The sequence below is a fragment of the Natrix helvetica genome (assembly GCF_964273705.1).
Source record: "Natrix helvetica genome assembly, chromosome: 2".
Taxonomy (NCBI): Eukaryota; Metazoa; Chordata; class Lepidosauria; order Squamata; family Natricidae; genus Natrix; species Natrix helvetica.
The window spans coordinates 27040534-27062887 of NC_138552.1; the positions used below are offsets into that span (position 1 = coordinate 27040534).

The 22354-nt window shown below is 37.9% G+C and overlaps 1 long non-coding RNA gene across 2 annotated transcripts in view; it reads right to left on the bottom strand.

The window, feature by feature from the left end:
• The window catches only part of LOC309385810, a 72283-nt gene extending 67152 nt beyond the window's left edge, over positions 1-5131 (bottom strand). For both annotated transcript variants that reach the window (XR_014174290.1, XR_014174291.1), the window contains exon 1: positions 4970-5131. This is a non-coding gene — a long non-coding RNA (uncharacterized lncRNA). The remainder of the gene's footprint in view (positions 1-4969) is intronic.
• Positions 5132-22354: the final 17223 nt, after the last annotated feature.

Here is a 22354-nt window from a genome sequence, read left to right on the forward strand (position 1 = left end):
GTATATTAACACATTTTGTGCTCATGATTCCTATTCTTTAGAGGGGTTAAAGAACCCACGGTGTGAAAATGTTAATTGAGACCTTAACACAAAGAGATGCTGGGAAAGTTATTTTACTCAACTTACATACCCTCTATCACAGGGGTCTCAAACTTGATTTCATCGCATCAGGGTTGTGTTTGAACTTGGTGGGCCACGGTGGATGTGGCTAACTCGACATCACTCATGTCAGGGGCGCCTGTGGTGGCCCAAGCAGTCTGCCAGCAAAAACTGGCTCCTGAGCTCTAGTAACGGCCTCTTGCACTCTCTGCCAATGAAAACTGAGATCGGGAGGGCCACAGGCAGCCCTCTCGAACGCCGTTTTCACTGGCAGAGGCACCAAGGGCCAGTCCTTTGCTGTCCCCACGGGCCAGATCTAAGCACCCCATGGGCCGGATCCAGCCCCCACGACTTGAGTTTGACATCCCTGCTATATCACTTTCTTTTGCTGCCGTCTTATTTTAGTGGTGGCTGGGAGAAGTCTTTAGAAACAACTTATTTCTGTATTGTTAGAATGCTTTTTGAATATGTTCTAAAACCTGACAGAGTCTCCAGGTTTTAGTAAATCAATCTAATTGCAGCCCTACAAGTTTGTTTATACTGGGCTGTTAATCTACTGCTAGACAAAAAACTTTTTAAAAGAACTTACTGAATAGTACATCCAATTCAACTCGGTTGAGGAATGACATCTAGATATTTCTCTACTGCATAGATATGGCATATTTAAATTGGTTCCAAATTTAGAAAAATGATATTCTTCTGGCTTGATACTGTACAGAAGTACATCTGCATATAGTTGGAGAAAAAGTTCACACCATCCGTTGAAGTTGCTCCAGTCTCCCTGCTTGAAGTTTCAGTAGCAACATTACAGAATACAGGCATGGAGATTGGTGGCCTGGGCCCAAATATATATATACATATACATATACATATACATATACATATACATATACATATACATACACACACACACACACACACACACACACACACACACACACACACATATATATATATATATATATATATATATATAAATAAATTTTATTTTATTTTAAAACTTTTTTAAGGTAAGTAAACACTTATGTTTTTATTCCAGCATTTTAGAATATAATTGGTGAAATTCTAGAAAAAAATACATAGATAATATGCACAATCAAGGTAATTTTCTGCATGTTGACTAAAACATGTAATTTTATGCTGATCATAAAAAATGTGAAGACTTTTGTCAAGTTAAGATTGACTCCTATTGATTTGAATCTATGAAGTTTGTTAACAGAATGCCATTGTAAGTATCTTAGGTTTGCTTGTTTTTTGTTTACATCTACACCTGGCCAACTGCTCTGAAATTTTCAGGTGATCTTCACTTCCAGAGAAAGAAATAGCTAACTGAAAATGGCTCTGTGGAAAAGCAGACCCAATGACCACAGTGGAATGAAGAGCCAGTGAATAGACTGGCTATTTGTAATTCCTCTGTGGACAAGGAAGGGACTTGAGATCAGTCACAAGTGCTCCAAACAGCTGCTCCCTGCAAGGAGATCACAACAGAGTAGTCTCCAGCAGGTTTTAGAGTTCTGGGAGATGGGGCAAGTCACTTTGCTCAAACTGCAGTTGGTGCCTTTGAAAGGAAACTGGGTTTGTGACATTCCATTTTTAATCACATCCAGAAATACTTTAACTACTTTTCAGGTATGAGTATTGAGGTACTTTCTCAAACATTTCTGCTGCTCTTCAGCTTCCATTGTCTTTATTTCTGAAATGTGTTTTTTTTTTAATGAATTTTAAAAAGTGCTATCTGACAACTGAAGAATCATTCTTCAAGGAGGGGCAGATGAATAAGGGGAAAAGACTCTGCCTTGTTTTTAATTTCCCTCAACAAAATAATATGAATATGGAATGTATGAAGTAGGAATCATATTAGGACAAATGAACAAGTGCTGCTGTTTTACTTGTTCAAGAAAATGGTGCCAGCATTCTAGATGTATATACGCATTCTGTATTGCGCTTGTCTAAATACAAAAGCTTACGTAATGGCTTTTGTTTGAGAAATTATAGCAATTTTTATTCTTCCTGATTCTTAGCCTTCCTGATGCTAATCCTTAAGGAAGTGAAACATTTTGGTTAGAGACAGTGAAACTCATCAGTAATTCCTACAGTCTCATTGAAATGCTTGTCATGTGAATATTTTCCATAGATACAGATTCAGATTTATATGTCTGAACTAAGTAATACATAAATATGGCAAGCACATTTAAAATCTGCTGGTTGAAGCCCCACCCCCTTTTGTATGAGCATTGAAAACATACAAAAGGGAGTTGGCCCATTGATTGTGCAGTTATGGCCATCATCTTGACTGGTTACCACTACATCAAAACAATACCCTCAGCAACCACTATTACTGATGTTTTTAAATATAGAAAGATATTGCATATCTCACTGCATCAATATGAAAAGATGCCTGTGTTACAATTTTAAAAGGCCAAACTATCCTTCTAGATTTATGGCAAGAAAGGCATTATTCTATTCTTTTACTAACACAAATCCACTAATTATATATATAACTTTGTTCATGCACAGCTTTAAATTTATTAGAATGGGATTATGTGTGTGAATTAGGTGAGTGAATTATTCTACAAATCATCATCATTAGGTTCTGTTCAGAGCATATTGGGCAGCAAGTGGTTTCCAGTGGTTTCAATCATTTGCAGCATCTTCAGCATCCTCCCAAGGGACATTAATGATTTTAAGATCTTCCTTAAGTATCTGGCACCAAGTTTTCCAAGGCTGGCCTTGTCTTCTCTTTCTTCCAGGAGGTATCCAACATAGTCTCATTTTTGGATGCCAGTCTGTAGGCATACATAACATGGCCAACAAGCTGCATGTGACGTAGTACGTCTTCATTAGTGATGTCACGTTACGAAACGCGGAAGATTCTTCTCAAGCAGCATTGTTGGGAAATGTTTAATCATCTTGGTTGTACACTTCCACATTTCACAAGCATATATTGTAGCTGGTATATCAAAACTCTTGAAGAGTTTTACCCTTGTAGCTTATGGCTGCCGTAGACCAAATTGGATGCATGCGTTGAAATATGACCACCATTCCATTTGATGGTTAATGTGCTTCTCTGTACCTCCATCAATAAACACAATGCTACCAAGATAAATAAATTTATGTTCTACCAATGATGGTTTAAAAATCCTGGCTTGATATTATCTGAGAACTACATTCAGATGAAAGAAAGGCATTACCTGATCTGAAGATCTGAAATGACAGTGAAACAACCATGAAGAACAGGTTAGAAGGGAATGTAGCTCGTGAGTTAAAAACAAAAAAAACGTCCCTTGAATTTTGTGATAATAGTTGAGTAACTATTGCTCAAGTATTTCAAGTGATTTCTTAAGTTACACATCTGTATAACTTAAGAAATAATTTAAAATACTTCCACACAATAGTTTGGAGGTACTGATCTGATTCTTTTGCTGTGAATATATTAAATAAGCTTTGTCATTGGATATTTTTTTTGTAATGTGGATGTTTATATGCATGTTAGAATTGATAAGGAGGCATGTGGGAATACATATGAAGTCTTATTGATTTTGGAATAGGAAGGTACAGTATACAGCTGCATTTTTCAGTTGCTGCTATTTTCAGAGGAATTCTTTCAAATACTAGTAACCACAAGCTAATTCTTGTCCATAACTTCTTGTTTCTTTTCATGGGAAATGAACAACTTTCCATACAGAGTTTCTTCTCCCCCTAAACACTCAGTGTTATAGTTTGTTTATTTTTAACTTATAATGATGGGTGAATTCACTCATTATGACATAGCATTATATGCAAACCATGGCAATTAGTTTTGTTCAGTGAACTGTTCTTTTAAAAAATCTTTATGTGGGGAAAAAAGCATGATAATTCAATGTTGGATTATTTCTTTTTAATTACTGGTTTGTTTTTAAAATACCTACATGGCCGTCAGTGTTAGCCTTGACTTTCCACAGTTGCAGTTTAGGGACAAGCACACTCAAAATCTAACATAATATTGTGCACTTAAGCTTCTTGAACAATTTTATTTAAGCACATTCGCTGGGTTGAATAGTAGAATTGAAGAGTTTGGTTATCAATCTGTTAAAATTTTCATATTCTTATCTGTTATTTTGGATATATATTTCTTGTACAAAACCTTTAGCTTGTAAATATTCTCAGATTTAGATTTCTTAAAATAACTTTAGTTCTCAAAAATGAAGTGGTAATCAAGAATCCGTGTTTCCAAAATATAAGGAGATTTTCTTATATTTTGCCCAGCCTCTCATTTGAAACCACAATGCTTTCTGCCAAGGAGACTTTAGAACATGAATGTGCTAGGCTTCTACAAATTAATACAAATATTATAATAAACTAGAAATAGGTCCATTGAACTAAGCTGTGGTTTTTATCATGGTTTGCTGAACAAGCCATAATGATTTGGTCCATGTATAACAGGTCAAACTCACATCATCACGGTGGCGTCCTGTGACATATCAGGACTTTCTCCCCCTCCCCCTTCGCTAAACCAGGCGGCGTAGCCAGCATGTGACGCATCCGACCCACGGGCTGGGAGTTTGACAGCCCTGATCTATAAGCATAACATGTGTCAAAAGACTTCGCTAAACTAAAGTAAAACAACAGGAGTTACTATGATACATTGATTAGCCCAAACTACCATAGTTCTCTTTGAAACTGTAGATTATTTGGGAAACAATTCAATATGACAAAAGTTTGTTGGCTTTTGTACCTATAGTTGCTACAAGAACAATTTATACCTGATTTGGCCCTCAGAGAATACAATGAAATGATCACACAAATGCTAATAATGCTAATAATAATAATAACAACAACAACAACATCTAATGCTATGCATGTCTAGTTAAAAGGGATTTTCACTACTCACAAAGGGATTTTCTTCAAGGAACCAGCATACAACTGCAGCCTGGAATTGAGGCAATTGCATTTTGAAATATCTAGAACACACTCTATGAGTCTTTGCTCTCATTGTTATGATCCATCCATAGAAAAGCTGTGTTACTTAATTTTAAAGGAATAGTTACCCCTCCTGTTCTCTTGGAATGTATTTAAAGTAAAATTATTCAACTAACATCCATTCACTGATGTCGAGGTTTATATACAAATGTTTCCAGTAGTTAAGAAAAGAGGAATTAGTAGAAAATATACAAATAGGTTTGGGTGGCTCTCAAAGTTTCAGTATAGTTTTGAACACTCCCTAACTAAGGTAACTGACAGTTTAAACTTTTTTAAAAAAAATTAACCTTACTATGATATCATTAGATTTTTGCCTAAATTTTCTGATCATTGAAAAACAATTGTCCTGCCACTGTTCACTTAAACAAAACTTTTTGAAGATAAAATATATACAACAAAGACCAGATCTTACAACACAGTTTTGTTTCCTGAATTCCTCTGCTGGCAGCCCTCCAACTATAAGTTCCTATGTGGGTGTGGGTGTGGAGGTGGGGGAGATCAGCAAAGTATTGCAGCAGCTTGTTCTCCTACATACTCTAATTATTTTGTCCTGTGTTAAATAACAGTAACCATTACTGTGCAATGCTAGTAGATTAACATTAGGGAGTAGTACTTGGACTTTAAAAATGGTTCCATTCAAATGGAATCCATTGTCTCATTCATTAGCAGAGCTCTCTGCTTTTGTATAATAAGTAATGATCTTTGGGTTACATACCAGTCTTTTGATATGTATGAGCTTCTAAAGCACAGACGGAATTTTTTATATCCCTGTCTGTATTGTTATCATATACACGATTATTATGGAGGAAGATCATATATAAACATGCATATTTAATAATGGTCAGTTCAATTATATTTATGTGCAACTCACCTAAAGTGTTTTGTTTTGTTTTTAATTTACGGTCGCAATAAAATTAGTGTAACTATTATAATTTATGGTCAAAAGGGAATCCATGCGAAGATGAATGAAGCTAAATTATATTAAGAACAACCCACAAGACCTCAATCCATGTAGTCCTCAATTTACAACAGTTCATTTAGCGACCATTTGAAGTTAACAATGGCACTGAAACAAGTAACCTGACCATTTTCTACACTTATTGCAGCATTCTCATGTGATTTAAATTTGAATGCTTGACTACTGGTTCATATTTATGACGGTTGGAGTGTCCTGGGATCATATGATCACCTTTGGTGACCTTCTGACAAGCAAAGCCAATGGGGAAGCCAGATTCACTTAACAAATGTGGCAAGAAAAGTTGCAAAACTTTTTTGTAGGATAAAGCTCACTTAACAAATTTCTCACTTAGCAACATAGATTTTGAGCTCAATTGCAGTTGTAAGTCAAGGACTACCTGTATTACCTCGTCTTCCATATCTTTTTTTTTCTTTTCTTTTTGGTAACCATTCTGTTCAAGAGGCAGATGGAATATCTGTGCCTTGGAAGCATTAAAAGTCCATTGCCTAAAATAGTGTACTCAATTCCATTCAAGGGAATGGAAATCAATATGTTTTGTGTTTGCCAGTGAATCTCCTGGCAAATTTATACAGAACTTCAATATACAATTTGAACAGAATTTGCAGGGCATTTGATGCCGATGAGCATGTGAAGCATGCTAGGTTTCTGAAAAATGGTGTTTTGTAGTTGGGCCCTGTTGAATTCTAATTTTCGAGCAAGAAAACAATGTCTCCTGTGTGTCCATTGATTAGGGCAGTATAAATGGTATTTAGCGTAGTTGTTCTTACTGCGATGATAATACCACCAGGTAGCTGTAATTGATACCTTTTATTCTAAAAATTTTTAAAAAACATTTGTTAATTATCTCTCTTGGGTTATTTGGTGGGAAATGTTATGAACGTATTGTAGAATTATCAAAAAGCCTGCCATGATAAAATTATAGTTTTATTACAGAAACCTAGAAGTAACAATTTTGGAGAGATGTAGTGTCTTTTTCCCCCCAATTCTCCAAAGTGCAAAACCACATTCAAAAACTTCATATGGCTTCTACTTCATATATATTTGCAGCATGATTTGGGATATGCATCCCATGTCCACCCCCCTCCTACATTTATATTTCTTCAACTGACTTCAGTTAAGCCATCAGGCAAAATTACAGTTTGTTGTTCTTTGCCTTAAAGCAGGGGTGTCAAAATGGCGGCCTCCAGGCCAGATGCATCATGTGCAGGCCACGCCCACCCCAACTGTCATAAATTTGAACCAGTTGCCAAGCAACTGGATTTTGATCATGTGGGGTGCAATGGTCGTAAGTGTCAATAACGGTCATAAGTCAAGTCACATTTTCCAGTGGCATTATAACTCTGAACAGCCATTTAATTAACTGCTGTAAGTTGAGGTCTGCCTGTATAAAGCTGAAATGTTCACATTAGGCTTCTTTCCTGTTACTAACAGTTATCTAATCTCCGGGCTCAATAAGTTGCTCTTTGCAATTTTAGTAAATATTTAAGTTCTTTTCAGTTAGATGATAAAAAAGGAAAAAGTACATAGCAAATAGAAGAAATCCAGGGGTTAAGAAAGAAACATTTTTAAATATTCCACACAAATGGATTCTATATGTCCAAAACATTTCTTTTTTTACTATTATTCTTTTAGTCTGCTTCAATATGTTAGGTTTCCATAAGCAAAATCCTCATTCTCAAGCATACTGAAGTAAATTACTAGTCTCTCGCTGTTTCCATTCCTATGCACGCAAAGGCCTGGAAAGAATACTTTTTGTTTAATCTAGTTTAGTTACATACTCTATGGTCAGAATGGCAGAGACACTGCAGAGCTTCTCCCCAAAGCCGCCATCATTCCCTCTTGATCCTTGAGATGCCAGAGACTGAATTTGAGATCTTTCAATGCTGCTTGGTGTTACCCTGAGGTTGTCAGGAGAAATATCAACAACCTCAGATATGCAGATGATACCACTCTAATGGCAGAAAGGGAAGAGGAACTAAAGAGCCTCTTGATGCAGGTGAAGGAGGAGAGTACAAAAGTTGGCTTGAAACTCAACATTAAGAAAACCAAGATCATGGCATCCAGCCCTCTCAATTCCTGGCAAATAGATGGGGAAGAAATGGAGGTAGTGACAGATTTTATTTTCCTGGGCTCCAAGGTCACTGCAGATGGGGACTGCAGCCAAGAAATTAAAAGACACACGCTCCTGGAGAGGAAAGCTATGGCAAATCTAGACAGTATACTAAAAAGCAGAGACATCACCCTGCCAACAAAAGTGCATATAGTCAAGGCTATGGTTTTCCCAGTTACAATGTACAATGTACTACAGCAGTTCAGAATTCCTAGTATGGCTGTGCGTCATGGAGTAATATTTAAAATCATCTGAAGGACATCTGATTGGGAAGTTCTGACTACTATTATGGAATGTCATTTGAGTACCAAATTCTACAGACAGTAGATCTGCTATCCCTCAGTGCTTAGAGCTTGTACAATTTTATGGACAATAGACTCATTTAGGAGGAGGATTTTACAAGTAGTCCTTGTCTTACGATCGTTTCTTCAGCAACTATTTGAAATTACAGTGGTGCTGAATGCAGGGACTTACAACCCTTGCCCAAAGGTACGGCTGCAGTCATATGAACAAAATGTGGGTGCTTAGCAATCCAACCACCCTTATGATTGATGGCAGGGATTTGTTTGCCTCCATCCCACCCTGCTGGGTCTCCACAGACCTTGGGCCTGTTACCCACCCTGCGGAGTTCCACATCTTTAAAGCGCTCCATGGCACAGGACCTAGTTACTTGCGGGATCGCATCCTACCCCATACATCCCTACGACCAATTCGCTCTCACAGGGAGGGACTCCTCCAGGTGCCGTCCACTAAGCAATGCCAGCGGGCGGCGCCCAGGAGTAGGGCCTTCTCTGTGATGGGCCCAACCCTCTGGAATGACCTCCCCTCCGATATTAGAATCACCACTGACCTCCGCTCCTTCCGCAAGAAACTCAAGACCCACCTGTTCCAATTAGCTGGCCTGGCCCAATCATAGTTTTAATCTTCAATCCTCCTGGCCGGTATTTTAAATTCCTGGGGTAGATTTTTAAGTTGTTTTATTATTATTGTACAGATTTTATTTAATTTGTTTTTATGTGGTTCTGATGTTTTTCTATGTATATGGTATTTTAACCTTTGTCTGTACACCGCCCCGAGTCCCTTTGGGGAGAGGGAGCGGTTTATAAATTTAATAAAATAAATAAATAAATAAATCTCTCTCCATCACAATTCGATCCACTTACTTTTCTGTACATCTCTGGGAAGCAGCTGATCTACCATGTAGTTCTCTTACACTAAGGCCCTGTAGTGGCTTCCTGGAAACAGGCACCATTTTGGGAGTAGGTACAAAGAATATTATTACATAATATAGCAATAGCAATATTTCAATACCACTTAGACTTATATACCACTTCACTGTACTGTACAGCCCTCTCTAAGCAGTTTACAGAGTCAGCATCTTGGCGCCAACAATCTAGGTCCTCATTTTACCCACCTCTGGAAGGCTGAGTCACCCTTGAGCCTATGTTCAAATAGTGCTTCATCGGAAGAATTATTATTAATTCTTGAATCTGAATTTTCCAAGCAAGACCTAAATGTACTTGCTTGGCTTAGACTGCTTGAACTGGGATTAACATTTTATTTAAATGCAGAAATTGTGCTCTCAATTTGAATTGAATTGGTTGGATAAAACTAACTATTAAAAATGACTTCTTTTTCTATTTTTATGATCTCGTAATAAGTCTCTGTAAACATCTACAATGTGCATGTATTTCTTTGTAAATGAATTTGCACGCATGTTGCAAAACTTTTCCTAAAATCAAATTGAATATGAGAGAGTAACTTTGTGATGGAGATGGAGATGGAAATTCTTATTGGGAATAGGTCCATTAAGCACCCTGATTAGTGATAGTGAAAAATAATTTTCTGATATATGGGAGAATGTACCCAGTCCTTCATGCACCATTTACATATTCCATCTGCCTCTAGAACATTTACTATCTTTGACTCTATTCTCTCTACTCTCTATTCTATTCTCTCTCTCCTCTTCTCTCTGCCTTAACTGACAAGAGCACACACACACACACACACACACACACACACAAAGAGGGAGAGAGAGATGGGATACAAGGACATTTTATTAATACTTCTGAAAGGTCAACCTATTCTAGCATTGCTTCCACCCAAGAAATATTTAACTTTATGAACTTGTTTTCCTTCTTTTCCTCTTCACTCCCTAAGGGGAATAAAAGGAATGAAAAGAGAATTCATCAGGCAGGCAAGCAGACAAGCATCAATCATAGGAGAAGCGTGACAGCAAAGCCCTTTGACAGAAAGATTGTGCAAAGCATTTGAGGGAACTGCTTGATAACACATGTTAGAGGATTTAGCAGAAACATTGTGTGTGCATGCACATGCAATCAGAAAGAGAAAGTCTTCGAAGGAGTCACATGAGTCTTCCAGAGACAAACCTGTCTTTATCATATGAAGAAGAATGCTTTACATGCGTTGTCCCAAAGGTGCTTTTTCAAAAGGCAACTGGACTTCCTAAGAGGAAAAATAAAAGTCCAGTTCCCTTTTGGGACAACCAAGACCTGGATGACTGAGAATCTCCATAGACATTTTACATAGGTTAGTACTTTTTTCGAAACACCTCTTTCAATTGCTTTACATAGCCCTAATTGATATGAATCTACAAATAAACAAGGATTAGACAAGAGCCTAATGAAATTTCATAACTCAAGACTCTAAATGTGCCTACTTCACATACAGTATGTGAAGGTGATATTGAAATACTCCTACACTTTCTTAACTGCTTTCCTAGTAAAAAGAATACTAATAGTACACAATGTCCTCTCTTCCCTTCTTCTTTTTCAAGCAATAAGCCCAGGGTGAGGTATCCTATAAAAGCATGAGCCACAGGATTATCAGGTGATTCAACTGAATGATTAGATCATCAAGAAGAACCTTATTGCTTAGATCAGTTGACTTATAAGACGTGGTTAGAGTAAATAAGACAGGAGAGCTGGGAAATAATAATTTGCTTTGAAGTCTGTCTTAAACAAGATACATTTCTTCTCTGACTAGTGAATTTAAGAATTCAATCAGATTACAGAAAAAAGAATAAGCTAATTGATAACTGGTCTCCAGTCAAATTCAGGAAAAAATGCAATTTGGGAATATCACAGATATAGAGAAAAGAGTTGGTCTTTTATGCAAAGAGAGTTTGCTATCAGCCAATTTCATGCTGATTAGGGATGAAGAGATTTTCCTACTATATTTCCAGGGAATCGGGTTCAAGAAGACTACTATAGCTATACTATAGCTGTGAAAGATGGCATGTTGATTGGTGGAACAGGAGCCAATGCACACAATAAGAATTATTTTGCTTTCACTTCTATACATCAGGGTTTAGTGTGTGGTGTAAATTCAGCCAGTCGGGTTTTATTCAACAAAGCAAATTTAACACAGTTCCAGCAATACAGACAGCTTGAATCCAGTCAGGATCTCAATATTCCATTAAACGTAGAAATGACCCTGCCTATATTTTAATGAAAGATGTCATTCCATCCCACTTCTCAACCTCTTTCACCCATATACTGGACAATTCTATTTTTATGCCCAAGATTAAATGCTGACTAACTGAATCTATTTAAACTCCATAAACAGGAAACTGAAGTCATGGAGAATGAGCCACTGACATAAATTGCTGAGTAATTTTCAGGTACAAAAAAATTGCCACCCTCTGTCTGAGTAAAATTGCTTACTATTTCTTTTCTTGCTTTCTCCACACTTCCTTCTCCCAAGATGCTGACTGTTCTTACTATCTAATGGTTCAAATTTATTACAGACATCTAATCACCTTGGAGTCACCCAAGAACATACATAAATGCATCTTTCTATGCCCTTTGCATATCTCCACCTGAATAATCTCTACAACTTCTTAAAATGAGATGAATTGTGCATTATTTTTCTGTTTGCATTACATCTAAAATATTCCTGAGAAATTTGTTAAAGGCTAAGTAGTTAATAGACTGGAAATCTAATTTGCACATGTAAAAGAGATGTAATACCGGTAGTAGTTGGAAATTGTAAACAGATTATTCCATAAACATGAGGTGAACAGTATCACCTCATCATCTTGGCCTTTGAGATTTTATAAATCATCTCATTATTTTATTGCCCATAGAATATTTCAGTGGCAGCATCTTATTTTCATTTTTCATCATGTACCCACATTTAAAGAAATAAAAACATGCTGAATAGTGTACAGCATCGCCACAGTATTTCTGCTACCAACAGTTTTGCTCACAGACGTGTGCAGCAGGAGTGTAAATAAATGTAGCTATTTGTTTGTTTGTTTGTTTGTTTCTAGCCTGGTGCCTTAACCATTAGACCAAACTGGAGCATGACATCATAGGTAGCAGTATCCCTAAGTAAATGTGGAATTCTAAAGGAGTTCTGGAACGAATGATTGGAAATTCCAAGACAGCGAACTGGGGTTAAAAATGAAGATAAACTTTGTAATGGTAATGGTAATGTTAAAATATTATAACATTCTTCGATGTTATCATTGGAGTTGGCCTCTACTGCTGGGACAGAACGTTAGGCCCAGCATTACTATAGTAGACAATGAAGTGGTTTCATTAATATTATCTTATGAAACCAGATTTTTATTAAATTGAAATGGACCCACTTCTGACACAGCAAAAGGATCACTTATGAATTATTTGTGAATTGTTTATCTAAATCAATACAAGCCAGTTTTCATCTCATAATAAATGTTTCTTTCTTTATCATTACTTTTGCTTTACGTACGCTTTGACTACATGAGATTAAAGGCTAAGCCCTAGAGCTTTTTCTGTAGCATCTTAAAAAGTACATGATATGGATTGTTGTTTTCCTTTGATTTAATTCATGTTTCTCTGTTTGTTGTTTCAGAAGTGGCTCTGACAAAAAATAACAAAAGGGAACTATCCTTTGCAAAAACAAAGAGAGAGAACAAGATTATGAATGTTCCCTCCTGGGACACAAGGTCACAAATGTTCACACAGTTCATATATAACAGATTATTATAGAGGGAAGAAATCCATTTCCTATTGCACGTATTTATTTTACACTCTAACAAAAGTGTGAAGTGTCCTTTCCTGTTTTTCCCTTGCATTATTTTCTAATGTCATTTTCCCCTTTAGTTTAACTACAGTATATTAACCCTTAAGTCACTGGAGGGAAGAAAAAACGTATAGAATCAAGGCATCATCAAAATTTGCGTTCCCGGGAATACAGGTCAAGTGCAAAAAAAGCTATGCAAAATAGAATCACTTTGGAACCAAGTGGCCTTTTAAATGAGCCAATCAATCAATCAATCAAATAAATAAATAAATGTCATTTATTCAAGAAGATGGTTGATTACAGAATGGTCCTTAACTTACAACCATTTGTTTAGTGATTGTTTGAGATTATAACAGCACTGAAAAAAGTGACTTGGGCCTCTCCTTGCACTTGAAGTATCCTCACAATCATATAATTAAAATTCAGCCACTTGGCAAACAGCATGTATTTATGATCCCAGCTTAGGACCACTGATTGCCATTTGCAACTTTCCCAGCTGGCTTCTGACAAGCAAAGTCAACAAGGGAAGCCAGATTCCCTTTACGGCAGGGGTGTCAAACTGACGATGACATGTTGTCGTCACATGATGGATCACAACTTTCCCCCCTTTGCTAAAATGGGGTGTGCGTGGCCAGCATGTGGATACATCTGGCCTGCGGGCTGTGAGTTTGACACTGTTATTTTAAGGATTCTCTGTATGTTTCTCTTAATAATTGCAGCGATTCACTTAGCAAACATGGCAAAAAAAATCATAAAATCAGGCATGATCACTTGACAAGTGCTGAATGATGGAAATTCTGATACCAATTGTGTTAATAGGTTGATGACTATATGTACAGAAAGGCTGACTTTTCCTCAAGGGCGTTTAATCATGCAACTGACTCATAACACATAAACTATAGATACTTTAAAAAAATGATTTATACATAAGGATCAAAGCCTCTGGTGCATTTCTCTACACTTATGTCATTCTGTTAAGTAGACACCCTTGTGTGATGGGGCATGAGGATGCATACTCTGCTCATCGTCAGCAAGCAACACTAACGCACATCAGGCATGTGATATTTCTGAATCGTAATCAAATCATCATTTGTTGACCATGCCAATTGGGGACTCGAGGAATTGTTGCCCGAATATCTGGAAAGCTCCAAGTGGATTATTCTAATCAAATAGAACTTAAAACATGGATACTGATAGCCTGCACAGAATGAAAATTGAATAATATTTAGAAGGCGGGCTTTTCATACACCAAACTATACGCCAAACTAATTTAAATCTTAAAAAGTATATCTTTGCTCTGTGATGTTTGGGCATGGAATAAAAGAGTTTTAATTAGTGGAACTATGTTCAGGATTTGTAATCAATATGTATGAGGTGAGTCAGATATTGACTCTAGAGAAAAAGGCATTAACCTACCTGTGTGCCTGATTTTTGCACGTATACAAATGGGTGTGATAGATTTGCTATCTATAATGTAGGCATGCCCTAGTTGAGAGAGCAGTGTTGGGGCTCAGCACATGACCATCTCCTGAGGCTGTTGCCATTAAGCTCCCTTATGCTCATTAATCCCTTATCTACATTCAGCTTAATCAAAACTGGGAGGAACACGGCATCCTAAGCCTTAGACAAATCAGCCGAGCAATTATCATGGGGCCACTCTGACATCTACAAAGCCTTTCAGCTTTGTTTGGGTCTAATCTTCACTGAGTTTTCTATTTTTAAACACATCCTCCAAAAGGATGGCATCTGGCTTTTTGCTTGTAACCGAGACTCCCTCTCAGGTTGGCAAAACGATGCTTAAAGTACCTTGTTGCTATTGCTTTTGTTCTTAAGGCAAAGGTTTGGATTTTGTTCTTACGAAAACGGCTTCCCTCCCTTCCAAATTTGCAATCACTCCACGCCGAAGAGGAAATGTGCACACAGAAAACTAGGAATGGGGGTGGGCAGAAAAAGAAGAAGCAAAAGCAGGACTAAAAATACTGAGACTTTCGCCCTGGTGGAAAGTCTGAGCTGCTATTGGCCAAACAACAGAACTCTAAACTGATCAGAAGGGCTGGACTCACACCCATTGTAGAGTAAAATGGGACTGGTTAGCTTGTGGTTTGTTTGATCATGCAGCCAAGCCATTGTTGAAACAAACGGATTATATTACAACATAAAAACGGCCATAGGGATTGTCATATTGGAGCTGTCATGGTGGAAACCACCCTGATTCCAATTGCCCCCACTCTTAAGTTGCTCCATTCCAGTAAGGGAGGTTTACGTTATTAACTAGTGTCATTATGAAGATTGTACATTTATGCTGCCAATCCATTTGGGCAATGTCTTGTTTATTGTTAAATGATTTTAGAATAGCATCTAGATTTATAATGAACAGACTAATTGGGCCTCTTCTATACCTCATTTTTAATGCACTTTTCCATTAGGAGATAGTCATAAAAATTACCCCACTAATAACTTATAATTATATGACCTATAATAATAGGCTTAAGATACAGAAGGATCTTCACAGACTTGAACATTGGGTGCTATCTAACAAAATGAAATTCAATGGTGAAAAAAGTAAGATTCTACATTTAGGCAAGAAAAACGAAATGCACAGGTACAGTATATGTGGCATCTTGTTCAACAGTAGTAACTGTGAGAGGGATCTTGGAGTCCTAGTGGACAACCATTTAAATATGAGCAGCTGCCAAAAAAGCCAACACAGTTCTAGGCTACATAAATAGAGGGATAGAATCAAGATCACGTGAAGTGTTAATACCACTTTATAATGCCTTGGTATGGCCACACTTGGAATACTGCATTCAGTTTTGGTCACCACGATGTAAAAAAGATGTGGAGACTGTAGAAAGACTGCAGAGAAGAGCAACAAAGATGATTAGGGGACTGGAGACTAAAACATGAAGAACGGTTGCAGGAACTGGGTATGTCTAGTTTAATGAAAAGAAGGACTAGGGGAGACATGATAGCAGTATTCCAATATCTCATGGGTTGCCACAAAGAAGAGGGAGTCAAACTATTCTCCAAGGCACCTGAGGGCAGGACAAGAAGCAATGGGTGGAAACTAATCAAGGAGAGAAGCAACTTAGAACTGAGGAGAAATTTCCTGACCGAACAATTAATCAGTGGTACAACTTGCCTCCAGAAGTTGTAAATGCTCCAACACTGGAAGTTTTTAAGAAGAGGTTGGATAACATGGTAGGTATGAAGTAGTTTAAAACTAAAGACAGAGTCCCAATCCATTATTTTTGTATGCAGGTAGTAATGTAACGGTTAAAGCTCCCACTGGCATTAATCTAAGTTGTAAGTGGCCCAGCCAGAAGCATAACCTTGTGCTGAGGAATAGAAGATTCCCTTTTTATGCATAAAGACCAATTGTTGTACACTAAATACAAATCAGAACATACATGAATAAGGAATTAGCCCTGAAGCTTTGCAATCATCAGAGAATGTTGTGTTCTGGACCAGCAGAAATGTTTCTCCTTGTTTTGGAGTCAGGAAGATTAGTTTCTGAATTTGTGCAGTCAGACATCTTAAAAGTATTGAATATTTGGTTCTTATTTCTCAGCAATCGCACAGCAAAATGTGATTGCTGTTAGTTTAACTCAAGGGTTCTGCTAAGCCAGGCTTTGTTTTTAACATTAGCAAGCCAAACGTCTTAGAAATTTAAAACAAAAGCACAGTTTGCTTTTCCTGTAGTTTGCACAGATAAACTACTTTAAAACATTTGAAGTTCTACTTCCTTCTTAAGGATAATACCTTTTGCTAGACATATTTTTTCTAATTTTGTCTCTTCTAGAGTAATTTAAAGTGGTACCATCACTGTTTTATGATACTATCTTATGATATAGTTTGCATTCTATATTATTCAACATTACCCAGCCAGCAACTCTCTAGGTAATTCTAGGAAATTGACGTACACACAACTTCAAGTTGCCAAAGTTGAGAAATACTATTCTGCTTACATACTTAGCATCTTCTACTAACTTAAAAAATATTTAGTAGTTTGGATTTCTCTCAATTACATTGTACTTTTCTATTTATGACTCTTTTCATATTGCCATCCAAGCATTCAGCGGAAGTCTGAGGATTTAAAAGGAAGCCTTCTTAAAACTGAATGTTGGATCGGGTAAAGGAAAGGCACACTCAGGCTTAGGCAACAACAGCTCTTTATTAACTCTGAGACAACTATGTACAATCCAGCGAAGGTTCAGTCTGACAGCAGCCCTTTTATAGGGAGTTGTCAGACCCTTCGACCAATCAGGTTGAATCTCTGTTCCTACCGGAACAGAGGACTTTGGTGTAAGCCATTGTAACTGATTCTGGTATCTAACACTCCTCCCCTCTTAGATGGGATCAATCGACTTGTGACATAGTCACGCAGATAGGCGGGCTTTCTGGTGGCTCACCCAGACCTGCACAGTTCAGTTGGTGGGTGTTCTTCAGTCAGGTCGGACTGACCTATTGACTCTGCGGCTTTGCCTGGTGGAAGCTCCTGGAATTTTTCCCAGCCCGCGGCTGGAGCTTCTGGAGCCGGTTCACTCGTAGCTCGCAAATACATGCCCCGGTACCTTTGGGCTTGAGTTGTCTGTGGAAGGAGTGACTTTGTGCTCCTTTTGGGTAGGGCTTTGGCTAACTCGTGCAGGAGTTATCTCTGGCTGCCTAAGATTGGAGTTGGAGAGGCGGCCACGGAGTTGGTCAACGTGCCTTCTCCAATTCCGACTGTCCTCGAGCTCTACTAGGTAAGAGCGAGGTCCGGTGATGCCTATCACTGTGGCAGAAATCCACAGAGTTCCCCCAGCGTAGTTGTGGGAGTAAACTGAATCCCCTACGCTAAAGTTCCTTATTTTGCTTGTCAAATCTGGGGGCGATGCAGCAGAGTAGTTTGGGTGTAGCCGGTCTAAGTGGGACCTTAGCCGGCGACCTATTAGAAGCTCGGAAGGGCTCACACACTTTCCAGAAGAAAAGCCATTTTTTTAATTGGAAAGAAACCTATTCTTGCAAAAGAGATTCGTTAACTTAAACAATGGGAAACCTGAACAAATAGCTGATAAATATTACAAGTTAGTGAAACTAAAGCATTGCAAAATTGTATTTTATTAACTTGACATATTTAAATCTACTAGCTGATAGCCCAGCATTGCCCAGGTGTTTATTATAGGGGGGAAATGTCCGGACCAAACGTAATTTCTAATGTTGGATTTCCCCCCTTTTACCAGAGGGAGCTTCCTTGGGAAACACTGTGAAGCCATTACCATGGCAACTCCACTGCACTGTACAGTAGAAGCCATTTTATGGCAGTACAGTAGAAGTCATTGAAAGCCACAACAGGCTGCATCTCAACAGAACAACACCCCGAAGGGTGTTAAGGATGTCTTACCCCCACAGTATTTGTTTCCAGAGAGTAAGTCATCTGTGTACCAAGTTTGGTTGAAATTGCTTGAGGCGCTCCAGAGTTATGTTGGAACCTACATACGTACATACACCCTTTTATAATATAGATGAGGAAACAGCTATTGTTTTCAAGGACATCACAGCATTTCTGAATGACAATATCTGAACCAAAATGAGTAGCTTCTGTAAATGGTGACCAAAGAAACTCTGTGGCAGAGGAACAGTGTAGGAAGTAATTCGTAAAACTATACAGGAACAAAAAGAAACAAAAAAGCATCCCAGAAGCAAATAGGATGGACCAGTAAAGCAGAACCTGTTCTGCAAAGAAAGAAAACAAGGGAAAGAAAATCAAATCTCAAAGGATAAAGGCAAAGAAGATTTGATTAAAAGAAATGAAAGCCCAGATCTATTTGAAGCAATTCCTTTTATTCCAGTGTTTCAAAACTTTGGCTTCTAAACCTTGGCAACTCTAAGATATGTGGATTTCAACTCCCACTGTTCTAAGCAGTTCCCTTGACCTTCCCACAATTTCTTCCAAAAGGTTTCACAATTCAGAAACAATTGGGCAATGACAGTTGCCAAGACCATTCTTCTGTCATGGTCCTGCTATTTGCAGCCCCATAATAACTACTATTTATACTTTTCTTAAAATAGAAATTAAAAAAACACAGTCTCCAGCTTCCTAACCTAATATCTTAACCACTATATCAGTCTGGCTCTGTTTTTCCATTCTCATATCAGCACAGTAAGTAAGGAAACTAACTAACAACTTGCTCTTTGATGTTACGAACCAAGTTTAATTTTTAGTAGTGTTTTACTTGAAGGAGAATTCACAGATAATATTCTTTCTTCCTACCTGATAGAGTGTTACACTCCTTTAGTTTTATCAGTCGTATTTAGCATTTTGCTGTATGCATAGAGCATAGCTGTAGCTATTCTCTGGAACATTGCTAAAGACCCTGAGAAGTTTCCATTCTTGTTGATCTAGAAATGAAAGGAAAAATAGTCATAATTAGCCAGGGTTGAGAAAGTGACCTTGGCATGTCAACTTAAGAATTTTTATTCCACAATCCAACAGTTGAAAGAGATCTTTTATGCATTTACTGAGGAAAGAACAGAACAGCCCATCAGTTAAAGTAAAAAAAAATGCACATAAATAAAGCATATGATTCAGATTAAGGTAAGATCTGAAGTTCTGTGTTAATATACTGGTAAAGGCTAGGATGTAATAGATGGCCTTATTGTTAATTGGAAAGTCAGAGAGCTGCTTTTAATCTACCGTATTTATTCGAGTATAACGCGCACACGTGTATAACGCGCACCCCTAATTTTCGATTAAAAATCGGTATAAAATTTTGTTTCACACCAAGCATTATAATTGACAAAAAAACGTTGTTGAACACGTGCGGCCATGATAAAAATCATTTATTGACAACGTAAACTGGTATAAACACAATACCGAAATAAATAAATGCTGTCCATTTTATTGCTGATGCCGTAACATGTGAGCGAGGCGAGGAAATGAAGCGGCAACCATACAGCGGATAATAAGAATTCTCACCCCCAGTTCGGGCCGCCCACTGTACGCGACGAGGGGACTTTTTTTTTTTCTTCGCCCTCGCGTACAGTGAGCGGCTGCAGCCCGGAAAAGGCGCAGTGCGAATTTACAATTCGCCTGCGCCCTCAATGGACTGGCCACCACTGCCACCCCACCCCAGCCCTCATTTATAACGCACACCCAAACTTTTATTTCTTTTTTTGGTAGAAAATTTTGCGCGTTATACTCGAATAAATACAGTATATAGAAATATTGTATACAAGTAGTGTAGGGAATCTCAAGTAAACAGAGGGGGGGAAATAGCAATAGCACTTAGACCTATATACTGCTTCACAGTACTTTACAGCCCTCTATAAGCAGTTTACAAAGTCAGCATATTACCCCCTGCAATCTGGGTTCTCATTTTATCGATCTCAGAAGGATGGAAGGCTGAGCCAACCTTGAGCAAGTCAGGATCAAACTCCTGGCAGGGTGCAGGGAGTTAGCCTGCAATACTATGTTTTAATCACTGAGCCACCACAGATATAGTGATTAAGATATTATATTCCTCCCCCTTTTTTTTTCCCCAGTATACATACCTGGAATTTACTTTTTGCTGAATTAACTTATTTAAAATAACATGGTATTTATTTTATGGCTATATAATTAAAACAAAATTTATTATGCATGTAGTCCTCGATTTACGACCACAATCGAGCCCAAAATCTATGTGGCTAAGTGAGAAATTTGTTAAGTAAGTTTTGCCCTATTTTACATCTTTTCTTGCCACATTTGTTAAGTGAGCCATTGCAGTCATTAAGTTAGTAACACAGTTGTTAAATGAATCTGGCTTCCCCATTGACTTTGCTTGTCAGACGGTTGGCAAAGGGGGATCACATGACTCCGGGACACTGTAATTCATAAATATGAATAGTTGTCAAGCATCCAAATTTAAATCACATGACCATGGTGATGCTACAATGGTCATAAGTGTGAAAAATGGTAAGTCACTTTTTCAGTGCTGCTGTAACTTTGAATGGTCTCTAAATGAACTGTTGTAAGTCAAGGATTGCCTGCTTATGGATATATAAATACCGTAAATATAAATATGATAACCTCCCCCCATGCAGCTCCCCCCATTCCCCATCTTGCAACTATGATTTTATTTTGATGGTACTTTGATTTTATTGTGTTAGAAATATCTCTGATGACTTTAATGTTTCTGCTTTGAGCGGTGAAGAGTTGCTTTGAAATGAGATAAAAATGAGATAAAAAAATTTCACCTTGAGCACATTTTTCCTCTTCTTTGTAAATCTACTCTAAATCTGGAAGCCAGCTGGTCATCTGCCAATTTTCAAATGTTATAATAAAATAGTCAACAATGGCTAAGACCACCCGTGACATAATGTGGTTTGGTTTTGGATTAGCCTTTTGTCTGCCTTCAATTTGTTTGTCAACAAACAAAGATCAAGCAAAGCTACAGTAACTTACTATGACGGTTCATACTATTCAACTCCTTAAATCCCTGATAGGAAATTCCAAAGATAAAAAAAAATATGCCATCCAAAGTCTTTCTGATAATGATGGAACATAAAGAAAGCTCTGGGTTCTGCTGACTCGAAAGCCTTTTCATTCTTTTGTGAAGCCATAGGACTGAGCAATTCAGCCACGCTTCCTGGAATTGACAGGGTCTCCATGGTTTCTGTCCATTCTATATGTTAGACAGAGTTGGCATGCTCTGGATCCCATGATTAGACAATATGATCCAATACAAGGACTTAGGAAACATGGCTACTCTGTCACACCTCCCGTTCTTGGATTGGGGGGGGGGGGAGAGTGCCTCCCACAGATTCAACCTGGCCCTACCCTCCCTGACTTTAAATACACTGTAGGAAGTTAGCACCCACCCTTCTCCTAGGAAAATGAAATATTCTAGGAAATATTAAAAAGGCAGAATATTATATTTCCCCGGATGAGAAATGTGGGGTTTTTTTAGGCAGGGAGCAGACTCACTCTTAATAGCCCCCACCCTCCTCAATAGCCCACAGCAGATGTCAGCACTTAAGAGATAAAAAGATAGCTAGGTTTATTCATAAGCAAATGCCCTCACCCAAGATCCAACAAAGGTAAGATTAACCCTCAGCCATAATAGGAATTGCCCAAAGCCCCTTCATTACATCATCACCCAGCAAGAGTCAACCTGGTCCCATGGGAGTCTGACAACCAATCATAATACATTTCT